Source organism: Rhinolophus sinicus, linkage group LG11 (assembly GCF_036562045.2).
Source record: "Rhinolophus sinicus isolate RSC01 linkage group LG11, ASM3656204v1, whole genome shotgun sequence".
Lineage (NCBI taxonomy): Eukaryota > Metazoa > Chordata > Mammalia > Chiroptera > Rhinolophidae > Rhinolophus > Rhinolophus sinicus.
The window spans coordinates 12,218,643-12,241,984 of NC_133760.1; the positions used below are offsets into that span (position 1 = coordinate 12,218,643).

General features: G+C 44.7%; 1 non-coding gene across 1 annotated transcript; it reads left to right on the forward strand.

Moving 5' to 3' along the window:
• Positions 1–7,797: 7,797 nt before the first annotated feature.
• LOC141567777 (small nucleolar RNA SNORA44) lies at positions 7,798–7,904 on the forward strand. The gene has a single exon (XR_012490606.1). It is a non-coding gene; the product is annotated as a small nucleolar RNA SNORA44 (small nucleolar RNA).
• The last annotated feature ends 15,438 nt before the right edge of the window (positions 7,905–23,342 follow it).

The window sequence follows — 23,342 nt, forward strand, 5'->3', positions numbered from 1 at the left end:
GAGACTTTTCCCCAGTTAGGATATTATCTATCAAGAAATACTGTCAGCTCTACCTTTCAAATCTATCCAGAAGCTGCCCACTTCCCTCACTTCCCCAGCCTCCACCCATCGTCTCTCTTCTGGATGATCTCAGCAGCCCCCTCGCTAGTCTCCCTGTTACTGTCCTGTCCCGAAGTCTGTTCCCTACATGCAACTAGTGGGCCTTGTTAACACCTGAGTCAGATTACATTCTTCCCTGCCCAGAGCCCTTGGTGGCTCCATCTCACTGAGGGTAAAAGCCAGAGTCCTCCCCATGACCCACCCCACACAGCCTGCCCCTATCACCATTCTGCTCTCATCTCCCACTTCTCACCCTGTTGTTCACTCTGCTCCAGGCGCAGAGACTTCCACACTGATCCTTGAACACAACAGAGACATGCCTACCTCAGGGTCTTTGCACTGGCTGTTCCCTCTACCTGGAACATTCTTTTCCTAATGTCCACATGGCTCCCTCCATCCCTCCTTCAGGCTTTACCCAAATATCACTTTCTCAGTGAGGCTGTCCTTGACTTTCTAATATAAAATCCACCTCCACATCACCCCCAATCCCCCAAGCCAGAGGTCTGCCCTTATTCTGTGAAGGGCAAGATAGCAAATAGTTTAGACTTTACGGGCTATATGGTGTCTATCACAGCTGCTCAACTCTATGGTTATAACACAAAAGCAGCCATAGACAGTATGTAACCCAATGAGCCTGACTGTGTTCCAATAAAACTTTATTTATGGACCCTGACATATGAATTTCATGTAAATTTTACATGTCACAAAATCTTTTTCTCTTAATTTCCCAACCATTAAAAAATGTAAAATCCCAAATATATGGTGATGGAAGGAGAACTGACTCTGGGTGGTGAACACACAATGGGATTTATGGATGATGTAATACAGAATTATACACCTGAAATCTATGTAATTTTACTAATAATTGTCACCCCAATAAATTTAAAAGAAAAAAGTAAAATCCATTCTTAGCTTGGGAACTGTACATAAACAAACGATGGCCTGACTTGACCTGTGGGCTGTACTTTGCCGACCCCTGCCCTAAGCTTACCCTGCCCAGTCTTCTTACATGGCACTCATGCCTCCTAACAGACTGTAATATTTACTTATGTGTTATGTTTATTGCCTAACTTCCCCACGAGACTGTCAGCTTCAGGAAGGCAGGGAGCTTGTCTGGTTCATGAAGGTGTTCAACAAAGATTCGTTAAATGATTGAATATATGAATGAGTACTAATGGCTACTGAAAGCACGAACCTACTCTTTACTTCCATGCCACCTTCCCAACTGGGGCTTGCATGGCCAGTACTTAGACCCAAGGACCCCGCAACTTCAGAAGGAACCTGGCTAAGTGCTGGGTCCAAGAATTTGAGATGGGGAGGAAGAGGCGAGCAGAGAACTATTTCCTCTAATCCCAACTTTTGGGCTCCATGATGTCATCCTGACTGTGATGTCACACGTCAGGAGACCTGTGAGCCACTGGAGGTAAGGGGCATGCCCAGAGCACAGCTCATCTCCTGGAAGATTCCACCCTTCCTCAAATTATGGCAGGAAGGAAGGGTGATTCACCGTCTTGGATATGGAAGCTTCCTGTGACAGCCCAGGGCAGCCCCCTTGAACGCTCAGTCTCCCGCCCACCTCAAGCTTCACCCTCATAATCATGAGCACGGTCTGTTGGCTACTCACTATGTGTCAGGTACCACGAATGTGATTGTGTGCATTCCATACACCTTCCCCCATACCCTCACTTTCTAAAAGAGGAAGCTGAGGCTCAGAGAAGTGAGCTCACGTACCTGAGATCACACTTAGTAAGAAGAGCTGGGATTCATCCCCAGTGCCCTCTGCCTCCAGGGCCTTAACCACTAGGCTGCACTGTTTCTAATTCACCCCTCTGCCCAGAAACATCGGCCATCACATCCTAGATTTCAGGCCTCAAGTCCAGTGGCATCTCCGAACACTGTCTAGCCGTGGGGTGGGAGTGATGGCTCCATAAGATACAGGATTGAGGTCTGGGACAGAGCAGACCCTCAACAAACATGAGCTCTCATCAATATTTGCCCCAACTATTTATTGTACCATTGGTTGGCTACATTTTCTGTGGGAGTCATGTTGAGGAGTGGAGGAGGATTTTAAGTCAATACGTAAGAGTTAAAAGCAGATGCAATTTAAAATTACCTTAAAAAAACCCTCTTCGTATGGTTGTTTGTTTTTTTAAAGGAAAAAAAGTAACATTTCTAGAGCACTCAGTGGGTGCCGGGTGACATTCTAAGTGTTTTACATATCCTCATAACAAGGCTGTGAGGTCGGGATTTTATTATACCCATTTCACAGATGAGGAAAGCCAAGCATAAAGTTCCTGTCTCTGTGTAAGGCACCACACAGATGTCTTGTTTTTCCTTGAACGTTGGAGTTGATCACTGACCAATGGTTTGGATAGAGCTTGAGTTGCGGTTAAAATCTGAGAACAAGGACAGAATGCTACTGAACATGGCTGGTTTACATTTAGGATTACATTTAGAATTATAAATACATATTACTATATCTAGGATCACAGTTACCGTGAGAAAGATGTTCATACTATGAGAAGGAACAACAAAATCATCAAACACATGCTTACTGAGAGGAATAGCCTTTAAGGAGCTGGTTTTGTTTTGGAGGGGAGGATTTTCCCCTGAGAACACAGAATTGAATGCCTGTGATGTGTGTGCTTACCGTGGTGGGGAGTGTCATTGGTGGCAGTACATTACAACTAGGCGTTGTGTAAGACATTACCCAAATAATGGATTATGTTTCCTACAACATAGAACAGAGAATAAATCCCATACGTGCAGCTTAGGAATAACGATTTAAAAACCTGTATGCTTATTACCTAAGGAACCAGATCATTATCAGTGCATTAGCACTGCCTGTGTGTCCCCTGTAACTATTACATGTAATGGTTGAGGTTTCTTTTCAATCTTTTTATTTTGGGATCATTGTAGATTTACAGAAAAGCGACAAAGATAGTATTGAAAGTTCCAATGTACCCTTTTGCCCTAATGTTAGCATCTTACAAAACCATGCTGCATTTGTCAAAACTAAGCAATTTAATAATTAATATTATTAATTAGGCAACAGACTTTATTTGGATTTTACCTGTTTTCAAAAACAAACATTTTCCTGTTTCTGTTAAGTTTTCAAAAACCAACTAGAGAGCATAGACCATCTATCTGTGTAAGAAAAGTGTCACTCTTAAGTGGAGGCCCCTGGGAGAGGATGAGCTGGACAATCTCCAGGTCATCATCTGGTGTCAGCTTCCCTGAGAGTCTACACAACCCCCTTGTGGAGAATTCAGTGGGCAAAGGCATGAGCGAATCCTAGAAAGCACGTGGCTCACCATCAATAAGGGCAGCTGTCAGGGCTGAAATCTGGGCCACGTTTTCCATGGCCAGCAGGAATGTGTTCAGCTCTGTGCTTTCCACTTCAGAGAACCCCCAAGCCTCTCACAAATGGGAGCCAAGCCGCACATTTATTGGGTGAGAAGTGAACATCCGCAGTGAATCCAGCAACAGGTCACAGAGGGAGGGAGAACACAATCTCTATCATGGTCAATACAAGTCAAGTACAGACAACAACATGGTTCACCTTCACCCAGCCATTATCTCCTCAGGTGAAAAATCAAAACCAAACAAAACAATGCACTGGCAGTTGGCGTGCTAGTGAGTACAGCCCTCAACAGGAGTATCCCTTGAGTCACATGGTCTTGTTTGGACTGATTGACCTCTAACCTTGATACCCAGCTGGCACACTGGGATCTTTATCATCTTGGGGCTTCCCCTCATTTTTCTCCTGTGACAGGGCCCCGTGTTTTGGATCCCAATTCTTCTTTGTTGGTGATACTCTTGTTTTGGTGGAGCATATCCTGTAGCTTCTTAAGGAAGGTTTCTCAGGAGGTCAATTGTTTAGAGCTTGCATGTCAGAAAATGTCTTCAACTTCTCCACTTTGATTGATAGTTTGGCTGGCTATAGAATTCAGGGACAGAAGGCAGTTTCCGTCAGAATTTTGAAGGCGTTGCTCCCTTGTCTTCTTGTTGGCAGTATTGTTCTTTAGAAGTCTAAAACCATTCTGTTTCTTGGTACTTTGTTGTTGTTGTTGATGATGATGATGATGATGGTGATGGTGATGATGTCACCTTGCCCCCACAAAGCTTTTTACATCTTTTTGTCCTCAGAGCTCTGAAATTTCACAGTGACATATCCTGGGGAGGATCTATTTTTATCAATTCTGGTAGGCACAAGGAGAGGGCAGGTGGAAGCAGGGAGATCAGTGAAGAGGCTGCTGAGATGCTCCAGGCAGGAGACGAGAGTGGACAGGACCAAGTATGGGGGGAGCAGGGAAGTGGTGAGATGTGACCATATTTTAGATGGATTTTCAAGGCTGAGTTGACAGAATTTGATGTCAGATTGGATAGAAGATGAGAGAAAAACAGAAGAATCAAACACAACCTCAAGGTTTTTGGCTTGAGCAACTGGAAGGATGAGTTGCCTTTCACTGAACTGCAGAAGAGACAAAAAATCAGGGCAAGAAAACCCGGAATCCAGTTTTCAAAGTGTTAATCTGGAGATACCCATGAGTCATCCAAATGCAGATGGCAGTTAGAGGGGCAGCCAGTTGGCTCAGTTGGGTAGAACGCAGTGCTCATAACACCAAGGTTGCCGGTTCAATTCCCACATGGGCCAGTGAGCTGCGCCCTCCACAACTAGATTGAAAACAACGACTTGATATGGAGCTGATGGGTCCTGGAAAAACACACTGTTTCCCAATATTCCCCAATTAAAAAAATAAAAGGGAGTTATTTTTTTTTAAAAAAAATAGGCAGTTGGATAAGGAGTCTGGAGTTCAGGGGAGAGATCAGGCTGGGGAGAGGACTTTGACAGCCAACAGCTAGCTTATCAGTGAGACTGGCTGTGAACAACAACGGGAAAAAGTGAGGACCAAGAGCCAAGCTTTGAGAAACTAGAAGAAACAGCCAACAGACATGCTATCCTGGAAGCCAACGGGAAAAGGAAGGATGGAGTGGATAACTAGGTCAAATGCTGCTGGTGGATCAAGGTCAATGAAAGAATTGAACTTTGGGTTTAACAATATAGAGGTCATTGGTGACGATGATGAGCTATTGATAAATTTGTCTTTCATGACTGCACATTATCCAGTGTTGGGAGTTCCATGACTTATTTTTAACCTATCACCTACCTACTGAGGGATATTTAGATTGATCCCTATCTTTTGCTATTTCTAAGAGTATTACGATGAAGAACCTCATTGACATGTCTTTTTGTACTTTATGAGTATGCTGTTCTACACGTGAATTTCAGGGTCAGAAAGTCGGTGCATTTCTAATGCCGACATGTCACAAACTGTCCACCATAGGGACTATACCAATTGACACTCCCACCTACAACGTGTGCCCTTTCCCTGGGGGTCTTGCCAATACAAAATGTCGCCAATCTTTCTGTGCTTACCAATTTGCTTTATTTAAAATGCTATCTCAGTGTTGTTTTCATTTGTGTTTATTTTACTTCAAGTCATGTCTTATATCTTCTCATGTATTTAAGAGCCACATTTATTTTCTTTTTTTAGGAACTATCTGTTCATATTCTCTGTGCATTTTTTTTCCTATGGGATTTTTCTTTTCTCTCGATTTGTGGGAAATGTGTATGCATATTGGGAAAATTAGCCACTAGTGTGTGATACGATTTGCATTTTCCCCATTTCGTTAGTGTTAATTCTGGATTGATCAAATGTAGACATTTTCTATGAACTCATTATGAAAGATGAAGATTTAGATTTCTTAGCCCACCCTCCTTTCTCTCTCTTCCTTGTGGTTTCTCTTATGAAGAACTAAAGCTACCCCATTTAATCATCTTGCAAACAAGCTTCTGACCAGCAGATTTCTTGGGTAAAGCCAGGATGATGTAATCACATTGGGTAATGTTGCTGTAAATGAATCAGAAATTATCAAGAAAGCTACGTGACAGGCACCACCATTTGAAACCTTTTCCTGGGTGGGAATTGTGCCAAAGGAAAGTCCAGTGACTTCTATTTTACTGTGTGTTTTTCAAACTTTTTGGTCTACAATTCAGAATAAGAAATGTAGTTACATCATGACCCATCATACACACACACACACACACACACACACACACACACACACATCTGTGTACCTATTATCTAATTGGAAGTTTTATGTACCTTGTGTAGGATTCACAAAGCATCACTGTCCATGGGCAGCGCTGGCTGAGATCATCTGTTTGGTTCCTTTTCACTTTTGTTTTTAAGTGTCTGTTCAAATCCACTTCATCAATTTCAAGGCCTTAGCAGGTGCAATGCTTCCTTTCTAGAACAAACACGTATTTTTAAATTTTTCTATACAGATATTTTAAAATGTGTTTTATTCAACTTGAGTGAGGTATAATTTACATTACAATTACAATGAAATACGCCCACCTTGCATGTGCAGTTCGAAGAGTTTTGACAATTGTATACCACCCCATTCAAGGGAGAGAACATTTCTATCACTCCAGAAAGTTCCTTTGTGCCCCTCTGCATTCAATCCTCTCACCACCCACCCCCTTTCCCCCTGGGGGTAACTGCTGTTCTGATTTTTATCACCATAGATTAGTGTTATAAATATTTTTATATGCTCCTTTTACGACCCTGTAATAAACTTTATGGATAATACAACCTATCCACATACAAAATTTTTTTTTTAGATCAAGATAATGTTCTTATTGTAATATAAAGAAAAAATAAGAAGAAAGTAATTTGTAATACAATAATGAAAAGCTCGGGCCTAATTAAGCTGCAAGGCCTCATAATGGGGTTTAGGGTGTGTACTAGGGGCAGAATCTTTGAGAATGCTGTCTGGACTATCACAAGTGAAAACAGACCCAGACACACTGTATTTGCAAGTCAAAGAACAAAATGGTGAACAATAAACAAACCTTCCTTGTTTTACCCAGTAGTTGCTCTCCTGGAAAATTTTAAATGTTGTTTATGAGTAAAATGGAGCTCAGTGCTGAGCGTGGGTACTAGAAACAGGTTCTTTACCTCCATGAATGTCTCGTGGGACATAGTGTGGGCCTGCCTGCTTGGGGCACTATGGGACACTTCATGGGACATTTTGTACCCTGGTCCCTTGCCCAGGAAGTGCGGGTGGCACCCCCTAAACTAATCTCTGTAACAAAAACCTTCCTCCAGCTTTCAAAACATCTCCGAGGGAGCCACTCCCAGAATGAGGCTCTATTGTAATTCCAAAAGCATTGTTTTAGAAAATAGTCTCATATTTCAGGGGGTCCTGGGTTCAAATGTTGAGCTGCCTGGGCTTTGCAGTGGGGAGGTGGAGCAGAAAGGAAGAGGGTGTGAGCAGCCAGCTAAAACAGATGAAACACCTGATTTCCTCTCTCCTCCCAGCTGGCCCCACCTGTTCCTCCTGCAGGCCCTTTTCACTGCCTCAGGGTCAACAGCATCCCCAGTAAGTTCCAAGCTCAGGAAATGTGTTGACATTTCTATCCCTTTTCCCAGGTCTTCCTCCCACTTCCTTTCCTTTCCTATTGGGGCTTTGCCCCCTTTTATTCCTTTATAGGAATTTCAATGGAATCTCCAGATGTTCCAAGGATGTAGGCTGCAAGCCATTGTGCCAAATCCAACCCACAGTCATGTTTCCTCTGGCCCAGTGAGTGGGCGCCAGTGGCATGGCCAATTTATAAGAGGACATTTGCAGCATGTTTCCAAGGGCTGTGGCTGATCAGCAACCTGGAGAGACTTTGACTTTGACAGCTCAGGTCAACATAATACCTGCAGCTGCTACTTGCCTTTCCTATAACCTCTCAGGAACTGAGCTGAAAGCCTGCCACCTGAGTCCAGGTGTTTCCATTAGCATCCATGTAGGTGGGTGTATTAGACTAACTTTTTGGTTTGGAGTAGAAAAAAAAAAAGAAAGAGTACGTTTGACGCCTTCACACCAAGGACTTAAGAGCTCCACCATTGATTAGCTGGGTGGCATTGGGCGCGTTTTTTAATCCTTCTGGACCTCCATTTCCTCAAAGAAAAGAATGAGGATGATGACCATACTTGTGCAGAAAAGAGTTAACTCAGCTTGAACCCTGCACGTTCCCAAAAATGTCTTGTCATGACTGGCCCTTGGCCAGTACCTGAGAATCAAGCTCTTTTTGGAATGTTCTGCTAAGAGTGTTTTGCATGCTTGGAATCTTAAACCACACCACCAGTGTGTCTAGATAGTTTGTGCAAATGAGGTCATTTATGGTTGAACATCTGCTTTCCTTCCGTGAATCTGGAGCTTCAGTTACTGTGGCCAGTCATTTGAGCACTGTGTACCTACATGACTGACTCCCAGTAAAAACACAGACGCCTGGGCTTCCCAGGTAGACAGCACGTTGCATGTGTTGTCATACATCATTGCTGAACGATTTAAATGCATCCTGTGTGACTCCACTGGGGGAGGACTCTTGGGAACCTGCTCCTGGTTTCCTCTGGATTTCTCACCGGGAAACATTTCCCTTCGCTGATTTTGCTTCGTATCTTTTCACTGTAACGAACTGTAACTGTGAATGCTTCTAACGAATGACCAAACCCAAGGGTGGTCTTTGAAAGCCCTAACACAGTACCCAAGATGCCTTGGGATATAGCAAAAGGAAATCCAATTCCAAGAGACTCTGAAGAAAAAGACTTTTATTCTCCCTCATAACCAATAGGGTTGAGGCAGAGCCACACCTGGGTTAGTGCAGTGACTCAGTAATGGCAACAAGGGACATCTCTGTTCATTTTTCTCTACGATTGTCCTCAGTATGTTGGCATCCATCTTGGGACCAGTTGCCTCATTGTCCTAAGATGGTCTCCAGTGCTTCCTGCATGACCGTATTCTCACTCAACGTCTGCTACAAAAAGGAAAGAAAACATTTTTTATACACACACACACACGCACACAATCTATAACATACACACTGAAAAGTACATAAATATACAGCATAAATGAATTATTATAGTGCAAACAGCCATGTAATCATCAACACGGTAGTTACAAGAAACAGAATATTGCCTCACCCCAAAGTCCCCCTCATCATGCTCCCTCCCAATTTCAGACCCTCCCCAACTCAAGGAGATATATGTACCTCACAGTTTTCATCAAGCGGGACAAATTCTCCAAAGTCCCCTCATCATTCTTCCCACAGACCTGGACGTATCAACCTCAAATGAAACCAATTCCCTGAGAATATTGCTGTCTGGTACCTGACCAATGTTGGGGCTCTCTAAGCTAGGGAGAAGTAGCTTGGCTGTGGGTGGGCGACACGTCCTTTAGCTCAACAGGGAAGTCTACCATCTGTAGAAACTTTTACACAAGTGGGTCCCCATCTGTTCTGAACAGCCCCAGAAGTTTCCAGCCCTGCCTTTGGTCAATAGAATCCCTTGTCATAATGGGTGTTTTGTTTGCCAAAATCTTTTACTAAAAAGCTTTAAACATACAGAAAAGTGGAGAGAATAGTATAATAAACACCACCTATTACCTCCATCCAGATTTAGTAATTGTTAATAATTTGCCATGTTTGCTTTGTCCCTATTTTTTTCTGAACCACTTGAGAGTAAGTTGCAGACATGATGACTGTTCACCCTAAATAATTAAGCGTACATCTTAGAATCAGGTCATTCTCCTACTCAACCACACTGCCACTATTCCACCTAAGTCCATAATACCTTCTACTTAGTCCAGCTCAAATTTCCCTAATGGTCTAAGATCGTCTTTTTATAATGAGTTTTATTTCCACTCCCTGTCTCTCTCTCCCTACTTTCCTCCCTCCCTTCCTCCCTCCCTCCCTTCTTCCCTCCCTTCCACCCTCCCTCCCTCTTTCCCTGTTTCCCTCCCTCCGTCCCTCCGTTTGTTCTTTCTTTCCTTCCTTCCTTCTTTCCTCCCTTCCTCCCTTTCTCCTTCCTTCCTTTCTTCTCTCCTTCCTTCCCCTTCCTTTATAATACTTTCAAATTTCGGTTCAATCAAGATTCAAGCATGGCACTTCGTTGTTATATGCCTTTAGTCCCTCTGAGTTTAGAACAGTTTTCCACATATACATACTTTTATTTTCTATGCTAGTGACTTTTTGAAGAAGGCCAGGATGGTTGCTCCTTACAGTGTCCCACATTCTGGATTTGTCTGATTATTTTCTCATGGGGTCACTTAACTTGTCTTTCTATCCCAAAGGATTTTAAATGTTTTATCTCACTTAGTGCTCACAGCACAGGAAGTATATTTCATTATTAGTCATTTCCATTTTACAGATGAGGAAACTGAGGTCAGAGAGATTAGGTATCTTATCCATAACACATAACTATTAGTTATAGTAACTAATAGTAAATGATGAAGTCTGGACTTGAACTCGGGTCTCTCACATTCCACAGCTTAATCCAAAACTCCACAGCCACCATCTCTGCCCCCACCCTTACATGAGCATTAAGAAACATGAATGTGGGCCTGTACCTGCAGGTGCTACTTTAGAAGAGATTTTCCTAAAAGTCTCAGCTTACTTTGAATCACGTAAGTGTGACACTTCTAACAAAGAGATCTGTCTTCTTTGTGACCATCATTAACTGTCACTTTGGCCAGCTATGTGCTGGACACCCATGTATATGAAGAGAAGACCCAAGAAAGAAGGTCGAATCTCATGCCCAAGCCACACACACCGGGTCTATCACCTGGGGAAACAGTGCAGGTTTTTCCAAGGTGAGGTTTCCCAAATCTCAGTGGTTCATGTATCATTTGAGGTTTTTAGCCATATTTGAAGACTACTTCAAATATTATTTACCTACTATTTTTCTTTAAATCAATTTTAGACTTAATTTAGTTTGAAAGGTAACTTCATGTCTCTACTATAAAGGGAAAACCAATGTCGCTTAACATTTTTTCAAAGAAAATATGGAGCTATTGGGGCCAGCCCGGTGGCTCAGGCGGTTAGAGTTCCATGCTCCTAATTCCAAAGGCTGCCGGTTCGATTCCCACATGGGCCAGTGGGCTCTCAACCACAAGGTTGCCAGTTCAACTCCCGCAAGGGATGGTGGGCTGCGCCCCCTGCAACTAACAACAGCAACTGGACCTGGAGCTGAGCTGCGCCCTCCACAACTAAGATTGAAAGAACAACTTGACTTGGAAGAAAAGGCCTGGAAGTGCACAGTGTTCCCCAATAAAGTCCTGTTCCCCTTCCCCAATAAAATCTTTTAAAAAAAAAGAATGTTGATGGCTATGGTAGGACTCATTACATTATTAAAAAAATATATATGGAGCTATTTACGCAACAAAGGTTCATTTTTGTACAACCTGAAATCTCACTGGCATGTTCCACTCTTTGGAACATGCTGTTCTGGGAGGAAATTAGTGACAATTTCCAGAGAGATTGTTTTGTCGAGGGTGGGAAACTGGCCCAGCGATGTAGAAGAGAAGACAGGAATGATTGGCTGGGTGTCTGAGGGGAGGTAACAAGGTCAGAGCCCCCCAGGGTTGGAGACAGAGCATTTGCTGCTGTGTCAGTGGTGTTGGGGAGATGGGGTACGAGGCACCTCTGAGCACCTTTGAACAACAACATCCTGGTTACCTGTCAATCAGGGTGTTGGACTGAGCTTTCCTGAGATCTGCAGCATGAAGTAGGGAAAGAGGCCTGTCAGGGAGAATACCTGCTTAGGGGGCTCAGAGAGGGCAAGAAGCCAAAAAAAGCACTAGTAAAAACAGTGCTTCAGGGAGAAGCTTTACTCTCTCTCTTACTCCCTCGCTCTCTTGCTCTTGTTCTCATTCGCTCTCGCATATGCGCACACATACATACACACACGACCTCCATAGATGAGTGTTTTGGGCTGCAAATAAACATACAGAGATTTGTTGGTCTGTCAAGGTGCTCAGTGGTACCGTTGGCACCCCAGATTCCCGTTTCTCTGCTGTGTGGTCTCTGGCTTCAGCTTCATCCTCAAACTGTTGACAGGTTGCCAACACCAATACAATATGCCTCCTGTTTGAGTTCAGCAGGAGGGAGGGAGGGAGGGAGGGAGGGAGGGAGGGAGGGAGGGAGGGAGAGAGAGAGAGAACCTGTGCCTTCTTGAGGGACCCTCCCTCAAGACTGAAGAGGATACTGTTGGATATTCAAATGGAGAAATTAGTAATAACAGTGATCAACACTTATCTGGCACTTTCTGTGCTACAGGCACTGCCTTTAGCCTTTCCTCACACCTTATTTCATCAACTCTAAGATGCTCTGTGGGTAAGAGGCATCTTAGAAAAAACATGGCTAATTAAACCATGACAAATCATCTCTTTTAACACCCATCCCAATCCCTTAGACCAATGAAATACCCTATATTTAGTCTTCGCCACAACTCTATGAGGTAGGTAGCAACATGTCACCACTTTATACATGGGGAAATTGAGGTCACAGAGACTGAATAGCATGAATAGCTGGTCCCCCAGCCAGAAAGAGGTGGAGGCTGGATTTGAACCCAGGCGGTCTGGCAGCAGAGAAGTAGTTCTAATCTACCCACATCTGCCTCCCAGCTTCCCATGAGTTTGGAGCCATTTCAGAAGTAGACCCAGGAATCCAGAGAGATCAAAAGATCTGTTTGTTGGTGAGGCTTAAATGGGATTCCAGCACCGTCAAATTAAACCTACTCTCTGAAATGTAAGCTTCTTTTTGGCAGAAATAGAAGCCCAAGATTGAGCTCCAATAAACCATTTTTCCTCCTCCTGGGGGAATTGTGAAGGTAGGGACAACCTGGAGGTGTTCTCCCTCTGCTTCTCCCTCCTGGCAAGTGGAATGGAAAACATCTCCTTTATTTGGTAACATGATAAGTGTTACCTTGCAAAGTGTAGGGAAGGAAAAAAAATTTTTTTCCTCTACCCATCTGAGGTTCTTCAGCTGGGGTCCTATAAATCAGACTGGCCAAAGACAGACTAGCAAGACCAAAATGAACAAAAGTTTAATAACATGTGCATCGTACATGTACCCATGGGAGCACCCAGCAATGAAGAAGCCAAAAGAGTGGTTAGAACTCAGGCTTATATATCATCTTAGGCTAAAATGAAGGAAAAGGAATTTGGGACTTTGCGGGGAGGAAGGCAAGTTAAGGGAACTTGACCAGGAAAAGTATGTTTAGTAAGGTTTGTTATGCAGATTGAAGTCCTGCCTTTTCCATTTATGAGAGTTGTTAAGTGTCCTGTTCCAGGTAAGGAGAGGGAGAACTCTCTACAAATGAAATTTTTCTTTGGCTGAGCTAAAAAAACAAAACAGTTAGCTACTTTACCAGCAAAAATGGGTTTATTCAGGAACAGTAAAGAATTGCAATTTGGGACATGCAGCCTATGGCAAAACCATAGGCAAGTCTGGAGAACAAAGGAGAGGAATGTTCTTTTATAGAGGAAAGTGGGGATTTGGGAGAGGCTCTTACAGACAAAGAGTCCTTTGGAAGAAACTGAAGTAGCTTTTCATTGGCTGAGCTGTTGCTTGGCAAGGAGAAAATCTTCCTTCCTCCTCCTGCTGGGGTAGCAAAGTAGATAACATCTTCCTGTTGGATATGCAAGGTAAGTCTTTCCCTGTTTGGGGTAATTGACCATGAGTGGTAGGGAGTGAGAGCTCCGACTTTTGGCTTCCCAACTCCATTTTTAACAAAGTTACCCTTTATTACATTTTACACTTTATAAAAGGAAAACTTGTGCCCTGTGTTTAGAGCTTTTCCTGTGTCTGCTGGTTTTCAATGGCCTTTAGCTCAAAATAATCTATATGCCAAAGAGGAATATTTGAGGTTGGCATATTCTGGTGCTCCTCAAAAGACAAGTCGCAGAAGAGATCATCTGCTGTAGTAGACAGATCTATGTGTTGTATAGATTGCCATTTAGAGAAAAAGCTATGATTTCAATCCACATGATAGATTCCTGTGTTTTCTTCATCCTGGACCAGTACTATGATCCCCTCAAGAGTGTGTGTCATCAGCACCTTTGCAGATAGCTCTAAAAAATGGTGGCTAATCTATTGCTTGATTGCCAAGTCAACAGCCCACAGTATTTCCCAACTTTGTAAAGTTTCACCAGAGCAGCTGACCCCATGACTTATGGTCCTAAAGGAAATCCATTATGGCTGTCAATCCACACCTCTCAAGGAATAGGGGTGTGGTAGTCATCCAACTTGTAGACGTCCTCCCTCATTCCTTCTTCCATGTTGTTCTAGTAAACCACAAACTCTTCCTAGATCTGTGATCCTTTTTTTCTACAACATTTTCCCGGAAACCCTCCATCAAACTTCCCTTTGCACCCCATTGGCCAGAACTGGGCCAGGCGCCTATTCCTGAACCAATCACTGCCAAAGGAGATGGGGTTCACTGATTATCCTAATCAGTACTGGCCCCTGGGGGGCTCCTCAGTGGAGAAGGGATTGGAGGGGTGTGGGGAGACCTTCACAGTGCCCACCACTCTGGGGACAATGTCTGGTGTCTACAGCAGGCTTTCCCAAATTCTAGTCTGTTACACCAGGTCACAGCTGAGGTAGACATGTGGTGGGCTCCCCAGGACCCACTCCACCATCTAGCCGGTGAGAGACCAGGAGAGTGTGCTTTGTACTTAAGAGGCCCTTGTTCTTAAGAGGAGCTTCACGGAGACGATTGGAATAAGAAGAAAGCACAGCGCTGACTGACAACGGTCACCATCCTTGGTTAATGAGGAGATCAGTACAGACTGGAGCTCACCCTGTACATGACAGGTGACCACAGGTGACAATTTAAGGAACATTTTTGCCACTACATGTTGTGAACTATCAGTGCCCCTTTACCATAGCAATAGGGTTGGTGACGCTTTTAAATTCAACGGATCAGAGAATCAGTTCCAGATACCGATTCCTAAGGGTCTGTTCTGCTGAAACCACTTTCAGCATCAATAGCTATCAGTCAGGGTCCAAATATATCCAGGAACCTAGGAATGTTGCCTGGGCCTCATGGCGCTGGGGCCAGCTGGGTCTCAGCAACGCGAATAAAATAGCAGGAATGAGGCCCTGGGCACGCGGGAGGCAAAGATGAGACCCCTCAGCTCCTTGATTTCCAGTGGGAGGATGGGAGGGGAAAGAGGGAGCCGCAGGAAAACCTGGCCCAGGACAGAAGGGGAGAAATGGTTCTGTGGGCTTGGATTCAAGGCTGACTGATCTCTGCCATCTCCTCATTCTGAGGCCTTGCACAAGATCTTTCTGAGCCTCTTTTATTTCCCCTAAAAAGGGATCAGAATGCCCATTGTTGGGAAGATTAACTGAGATCATTTGTTAAACGTGTGCAGCATTAGGCCCAGCATCTCATAAATGTTTTAAAACAGTATGTTACGTGGAGCTGACGCAGGCTGTGATGCCTGGGGGTGATGAGATACAATGGATTCACATCCTTACCCTGCACCTTTGGGCTTAACTTTTCTGAGCCTCGGTTTCCCCAAAATTGAGTCCCGATTTGCCCACTCTTCCCCACCTGCTTCTTCCCTATACTTCCTGGCTCAGTCAATGGCAGCGCCATCTCTTCCATCCTTGGAGTCGAGCTGGACTTTTTTGTTTTTCTAATACCCCCCAGGAGCATCCTTAACTGGCAGTGCAGGCCTTGCATTCTATAACATTTTCTTTGAAATTCTCTAAGCCGGGGCTGTCATGCTGTGTGGGCAGGTTACCCTGACTTTAGACCAGGATTTGTGTGGTTCCCATCCTGTTTCTCCCCTGTAGGGTGCTCTCCAAGGCTCTACCTCTACCCACCCCACCCCACTTTTGCATGGGGTCTGCTGGAAGCACTGAGGCACTCTCTGACACTTGCCCTAATGGGGTCATCCCGGGGCCCTGTTGCTGAACCCCAGGTCCAGGTGAGCAGTCTGACAAGCTGATGGTTCCCACTGGCTGGCCCCCAAAACAGGGCCGGCACACTGATTTTGGCTGCTTCTCACTGCCTCACCCAGAAACACAGGATAAGTTCAGAGCTCTGGGACATCCCCTGTCCACCACCATCCCTTGGGCCGGAGCCCAGTAGGTGGGTCCCAACCAGTTCTCACCACCATGCTATCTCCAGTCCACAGCACCCCAGGGCAGCGTGGAGGTAGCACAGGTGTCTTTTATCTACAGCTGTCTCACCACCCCTCCCCCCACTTCTATGCCAAAGGTTAGGGAGTCTGCCTTTTTCCTCCAAGAGCTTTTTTTCTTTTAACCACATAAAGGGGGATTAACTTTTATTACTTAAAACATAATAACATATAATCCATGAGATAACAGAAAATACATATATGAGGTCTGACAATTAAGTTCGCGAAGTTGCCACCATGCACTTACATTGGCAGCGCTGTACAAACAGCTTGGCAAGGTTTCATAACGTTGGTATATCAGTGTCTCACAGCTGTGTTCATGTTGATGTGTGGCGGTGTCTTGCTGAGTGGCGTTCATTATTGTTGTTGCGTGTTTTTGTGTGCTGTCGTGAGAATGCCTGAGCTTGAATTAGAGCAATGTACAAATATTAAATTTATTGTTAAACTTGGCAAGAGCAGAAGTGAAATCAGGGACATGTTAGTCCCACTATATGGGGATAATGCCATGAAGAAAATGGTATACAAATGGTATACAAATGGATACTGTTTTCAGAAAAATGGATACTGTTTTTCTGAGGGGAGAGAACACATCACTGATGAAGAGAGGTCAGGGTGGCCAGTAACGAACAGAACTGATGAAAATATTGCAAAAATTTGTGGAATTGTGCGTCAAAATCGTCGGCTGACTGTGAAAAGCATAGCAGACCAAGTAAATAAACATCAATAGAGAAACAGTTAGGAAAATCTTAACTGAAAATCTTGGCATGAGAAAGGTGTGTGCAAAAATGGTCCCAACGGAGCTCTTGCATCACGACAATGTACCAGCTCACATGGCACTGTCCTTGAGGGAGTTTTTAGCCAGTAAACAAATAACTGTATTGGAACACCCGCCCTACTCACCTGATCTGGCCCCCGATGACTTCTTTCTTTACCTGAACATAAAGGAAATAGTGAAAGGAGGACCTTTTGATGACATTCAGGACATCAAGGATAATACGACAACAGCTCTGATGGCCATTCCAGAAAAAGAGTTCCCAAATTGCTTTCAAGGGTGGACTAGGCACTGGCGTCGGTGCACAGCTTCCCAAGGGGAGTACTTGGAAGGTGACCATAGTGATATTCAGCAATGAGGTATGTAGCACTTTTTCCAGGATGAGTTCACGAACGTTAATTGTCAGACCTTCGTATTTGTCTCTGCCCCCTCTTTCTGGCACAGGGCTCCTGAAACCCTTGTAATTTCCTAAGTGGTAAAAAAAAAACTAGGAGCATCTCCTGTTCTAATATTTGTTATTGACCCTGTCCCTGACACAGAGCTCCTAATCCCTGGTAAATTCCTATGTGATGAGAGCACTAGGAGCATCTTTTGTTCTAATAGGGTGACCTTAGGTGGGCACCTGGATGGTTCCTGGGTGGGGTCTGTCACCAGAAAAACCAAGCCGGATTTGGAGCTTGGAATTTTCAGCACCCCCACTCACCCTTTCTCCAGAGAGAGGAGAGGGGCTGGAATGGAAATAACTGATCATGCCTACATGAGGAAGCCTCCACAAAATCCCAACAGTGTGGGCTTCAGGGAGCTTCCAGATGGGTGAACACACCCATGTAGGGAGGATGACGCACCTTAACTCTACGGGGACAGAAGCTCCTGCACTCGGGACCCTCCTAGACCTCGCCCTCTGTATCTCTTCATCTGGCTGTTCGTCTATATCCATCTACATCCTTTAATAAAGTGGTACATGTGTTTCCCTGAGTTCTGTGAGCTGCTCTAGCAAATTAATTGAACCCAAGGAGGGGGTCATGGAAACCTCTGATCTATAGCCAGTTGGTCAGAAACCCAGCTGATTACCTGAGTTTCAACAACTGGCAGCATCTGAACTGTGTGTGTTTTGGGGGTCGGTGGGAGGGGGCGAACAGTCTTGTGAGACTGAGAACTTAACGTGTGGGATCTGACACTATTTCCAGATAGATAGTGTCAGAATTGAGTTAAATTGTAGGGCACCCAATTGGTGTCACAAAGAATTGCTTGCTATTGGGAAAACCCCCAATGCATTTGGTGACCAGAAATGTCAGAAGTGAAGTGTTTTGTATGAGAAGTAAAGGAGACTCAAAGGAGAAATACACATAACAAGGAAAAATCTGGGTTGTGCCTTCACAAGTCTAAATAAAGCATCATCAAAATTCACTATGTGCTTCCTGATCAAAATACAGATTATAAACACTCAGCATGTTCTTCTGATCTAAATGGCCTATTATCTGAGGATTATGTTTTCCCCAATTTTCAAGATGGAGGCTAATTATTTAGTAAATTTGAATCTACAACAAGGCCATGTCCTTTCAGAGAAGAGTCATCTACTTCTTGCTCTGCTGTCTGTGAAGATCCCTATATTTTGACCCCAAAACTATTATTCATGGTCTATAACTCCAGCTGCCAGGAAGAGACATCAGGCTCTTAAAGGATTAGCCAGTGTCTGGCAAATGGTAAGACCTCCTTCCTCCCAGGACTGTCAAGACCATGACTCCACAACCTCATGGCCCTTCCAGGCAATTGGGTGACAACATGCTTCCCCAGGTCAGTCTTGAGCTGTGCTACAGGCCAGCCAGACATGAGACCACTCATTTTGCTTCCTTTACTCTCACTGGGGGCAGTACGTGGTCAAGGTTGAAAGACTCTAGGATCTTGACCTAAAGAGTGTAAGATGAAAAATACTTGGTGTGTATGTATGGGGGGCGGGATGGGGAGGAAGACTCACTTGGCCAGAAGATGTGTCTGCATTTACACTAGGAAATCCCAAACATGACCATTTACCACGACCAGAAAAATTCTCGCTCCCATTTTCCTGCATCCTCTGGTTAAGAATTGCATTTGCGGTTGTCATCACTGAAGCTCAGTAAAACCTTGGTTGTCACCAGAAGCTGGTGTTCATGATGACATGATGGATGAGACGATGCCATGAGTAATGATGTCACCAGAGCTAAATAAATGGCATTAAAGATCAGCAGAGGCAAGAAGAACAGGAGGAATAATAGCACTGCTGCCTCTTTTGCGTGATGAGTGCTATTAAATTAGCCAGAAATGACACATCTAGCAATAAAGAACATGAGGAGACAGTATGTGGACACTCTGAATGATAGGCCAATACCTATGTGCCTCTTCTCTATCCATTATTCTAAATCTTCACTGGTAAATCACTACACCTCACTTGGGTCCATGAATTTTGTTACACATTATTCAATCAAATCATTTCCATAGACAGGGACTCCCCAAAAAAGTCTTTGGGTCCCCATGCATCCTCAGTGTGGCTCTGTACCCTACCCCCAATTCTCCAGAAAATCGTACTTACAAATCTATCCCGAAGCAGCTGACTTCTCCCTGCTCCAATGCCCTTGTCCCGTCTTCCCTCCTCTGTTGACGCCTGTATCATGGCAGCATCCTGCTTCCTGTGTCCCCCATCGCCTTCTATTCCCACATGCAGCAGAGGGTGTCTGTGAACTCCTGAGCCAGGCACATCCCTCCCCTGCTCAGTATTCTCCTGTGGCTCCATCTCACTCAGGGAAAAAGACGACGTCCCCACCACGGTCCACAAAGCCCCCAGAGTCTGCCCCCATCACCACTCTGAGCTCACCTCCTACCACTCTCCTATTTGCTCCCTGGGCTCCAGCCCACAGGCTTTCTTCTTACTCCTTGCTTCTGCCACAGGGACTTTGCACTTGTTATTATTTCCCCTCCAGAAGCACTCCTTCTCCAGATATTGACTTGATTTAATCCCTTATTCCCTGCAGATCTCAGCTGAAATGTCAACTTCTCGGTGAGGCCCCTGAATGTCTGAAACTGCAATCTCATCCCCCTGTGCCTTCTATCCTCTTTCCCTGCTTCATTTTTGTCCATAGTACTTACTACCCTCCTACATTCTATTTATTTACATCTTTATTTATTTATTGTCGATTTTCAGCTGCAGGAGTGTAGACATTTTGCCTGTCACATTCGCTGCTGTGTGCCCAGTGCCTAGCCCAGGGCCTGGCAAACAGTCAGAGCTCCATAAATGCTTGCAGAAGTCCCGAGTGAATTGTGGCACTTCCTCACAGGGTCACAGTTTCATTTTAACTAGATTCTGCATGGGGTTGCTGCACTGACAGTTATGGGGCATGTCAGGAAATCATTGTCCAGTTCTGGGAGTAAAGGTGACAGCCCACATTTAATTCAGGAAGAAATTGAGCTTCTGAGGGAAGACAAGTGACTTGTCCAGCTCAGGGGGGTGGTGTGGGCACATCTGACTCCTGATCCGGTGCTTTGAACCCGGCACTGCAGGCCTCAGTGAAGGGAACTGGTGTTAGAGTGAATGCTGTCCTTGTAGGATTCGGGTGGGGATTCCATCTCTGTGATGCAAATGGGGAGGTCAAGGGCTGGCTGAATTACAGCTGGATGATGGCTGAGCTTTCGTGAGCCCTTCCACTCGGGAGTGTGGTAATAATAATAAAAACAATGGTAATATTAGTGCCCTTCCCCATCGCAGGCACTTTGCTAAAAGTCTTAGGAGCATTATATCATCAACTCCTTTCAACTCTCCCTTGATTTATATATTGCTACCATCCCACTCTACAAGAAGGGAAACTGAGTCGCACATGGAGAGGGCAGTAGCCTGCCCAAAGCCACACAGCTGAACCCGGGTCCCTGGCAGTTTCAGCCTCTTACCTGCTGTGCAGGGCACCTGGTTAGGGCAATGACTGGATGCAGGAGTCAGTCTCAGCCAGGAGCTGCTCTCAGGCTCAGATGGAGGCAGGTGCCAGAGCCCCTGACCCTTCTCCACCAAGAAACCATGGACTTGGCATAGAGCCTAGATAAATGCTTAGAGTGTGGATTCAAAGCCAAGACTGGCAGGTTTCATAGCTCTGACAAACAGAACACTCCACATCTTCCCCCTCCTTCCAATCCCACCCCTCACTCCCAACCACAGTCCTGGGAAGGGTAACACTTAGGGTTTTTTGCTCCCTTTCCACTTGTCTGCCCCACAATCATTATATAGCATTGTTTTATCTGTTTTTAAGTTCTAAGTAAATGGTATATTGTGTTCACCAACCTGCAACTTCATGTTGCCCTGAGGACGTCGTTTGGGATTGGTCCATTAATTGTGGTAAAAGGTCAAATCTACCATCTCACTCATTGTTGCTTAGAATTGATTATCCATCTGCCATGGAAGGACATCGGTCTGTTTCTGGTTTAAGCCTCTTATACTAATAAAGCTGCAGTGAACACTCTAGTATAAACAGTCCCCACCTTACAATGGCTTGACTTATGATTTTTTGACTTTATGATGGTATGAAAGCAATACATACGCATTTAGTAGAAACCAAATTTTGAGTTTTGATCTTTTCCCAAGCAGACGACATGCAGTAAGATCCTCTCTCATGATGCTGGGCAACAGGAGAGAGATGATTTTATCCAACTGTAGACTAACATGTCTGAGCACATTTAAGGTCGGCTATGGTGTTTGGTGGGTTAGGTGTATTAAATGCATTTTCAACTTAACAAGATTTTTAATTTACGATGGATGGGCTTATCAGGATGTAACTCCATCATAAGTCGAGGAGCATCTATATGCATTTTTATGTGCACACGTTTCTTATGCCCAGGAGTGCAACTGTCCATCAGAGACTAGACATTCAGCTCTAGTAGGTACCGCCAAACAACATGGTAGTGCCCTGTCTCCACTTCGCAAGCCATGTAACAGAGATCCAATCAATTGTTCCACAGCCTCACTAACACTGTTTTTGTTTTGGGTTTTTGTTTGTTTGTTTGAGTCATTCTGGTGAATGTGTAGTGTTTTCCATTTGTATTTCCTTGATGATTAAGGAGGTTGAGCACCTTTTCATGTGTTTATTGCAATTTGTGGTCAATTCTTTTTTAACCTATATTTCCACCCAGACCACCCCCTTCCCCCGCCCGGATTATTTTAAAGTAATCCCAGACAGGACATCATATCGCTCGGGTCCGCTCCTATTTTTTTGGAGTGTGTTATCTCTTCCAATAAACTACTCTTTCACTACTATACCTCAGTATCTCGTTCAGTTCTTTGCTCGAGGTTCCAAGAACCTGGACACCGCGCCGAGGAGGGCCCACTCTCCGGTTAACATAATCATAATCCAAAAATACTTCAGTATATATCTCTACAAAATAAGGACTTTTTAAACAAAACCACAATACCATTGTCATACTTAAGGAATTATTATTTTTTAATATACGGGATTACCTTTTAATTACATTTTCTATGGGCCGTTGCCAGTCTGCGGTAGTACTGCTATTAGTAATTGTGGTACATCGGGTACTGGCAGCTCCCACTGAACTCCTGGGGGAAGTTCACTCTGTCTGTGAGTTTGAATATTACAGCTGGACAGGCCCTGGGCTGCAGACAGGATGTGTTCCTCTGGGAGGAGGCAGCCCCTCCGCCCCCTTCCAGGCCCATCTCCTCCTCCTGACCCTCCTAGTCCTCACCCTCCCTTCCCTGCAGACCCTTCTTACCCACAGCTCTCCCTCCAGACCTTTCCAGCAATCCCTCACACACACACACACACACACACACACACTCTCCTTGCCAGGCCCAGTTCTTTATTTTCAAAGCCTGCTAGATGTATCCCCTTCTAGGTGGGCTGCTGTTTCCAGCTTTAAAGTATCTTACTTTGTTGGTGTGTTTAACCTTGAAAACAGGCTCGAATGAAACTTTTCTGAAGGTCTTGATTATTTCTAAGTGTGGCTTCAGTAGGAGGAATTACATCTTTAAGGCAAAGAAGTAATTTTGGGTTTTGTGACGCTTTAGTTTTTTACTTGAAGTGCTGTTGACCCCCTAGAGCCTGAGGTGGATGGGGAGCTGAGCGAGTTCCACAATGGTAATTTTGTCCTTCCCCCCCACACACACACACACACCCCCACACACACACAGGAAAGATGGGCGTTCCAGCCTGAATGTCCTTGGTGAGGAAGCCTGATTACCTCCACCCAAGCCTGGTCCTAAATCCCTTCCCGCCCTCAGAAAGCACAGGTTTTGGTTATGGTTCACCTGTTCCCTCCCAACCCCCCTCCGCCTCCCTCCCTCGTTCCGTCACACAAAGGACCCATTCACAGGATCAAAACACATTCCTGGAATGAAAATATAGCCGCTCAGGCCACTCCAGTCCTATTAACAGTGGCCTCGGGCAGGAGAGTA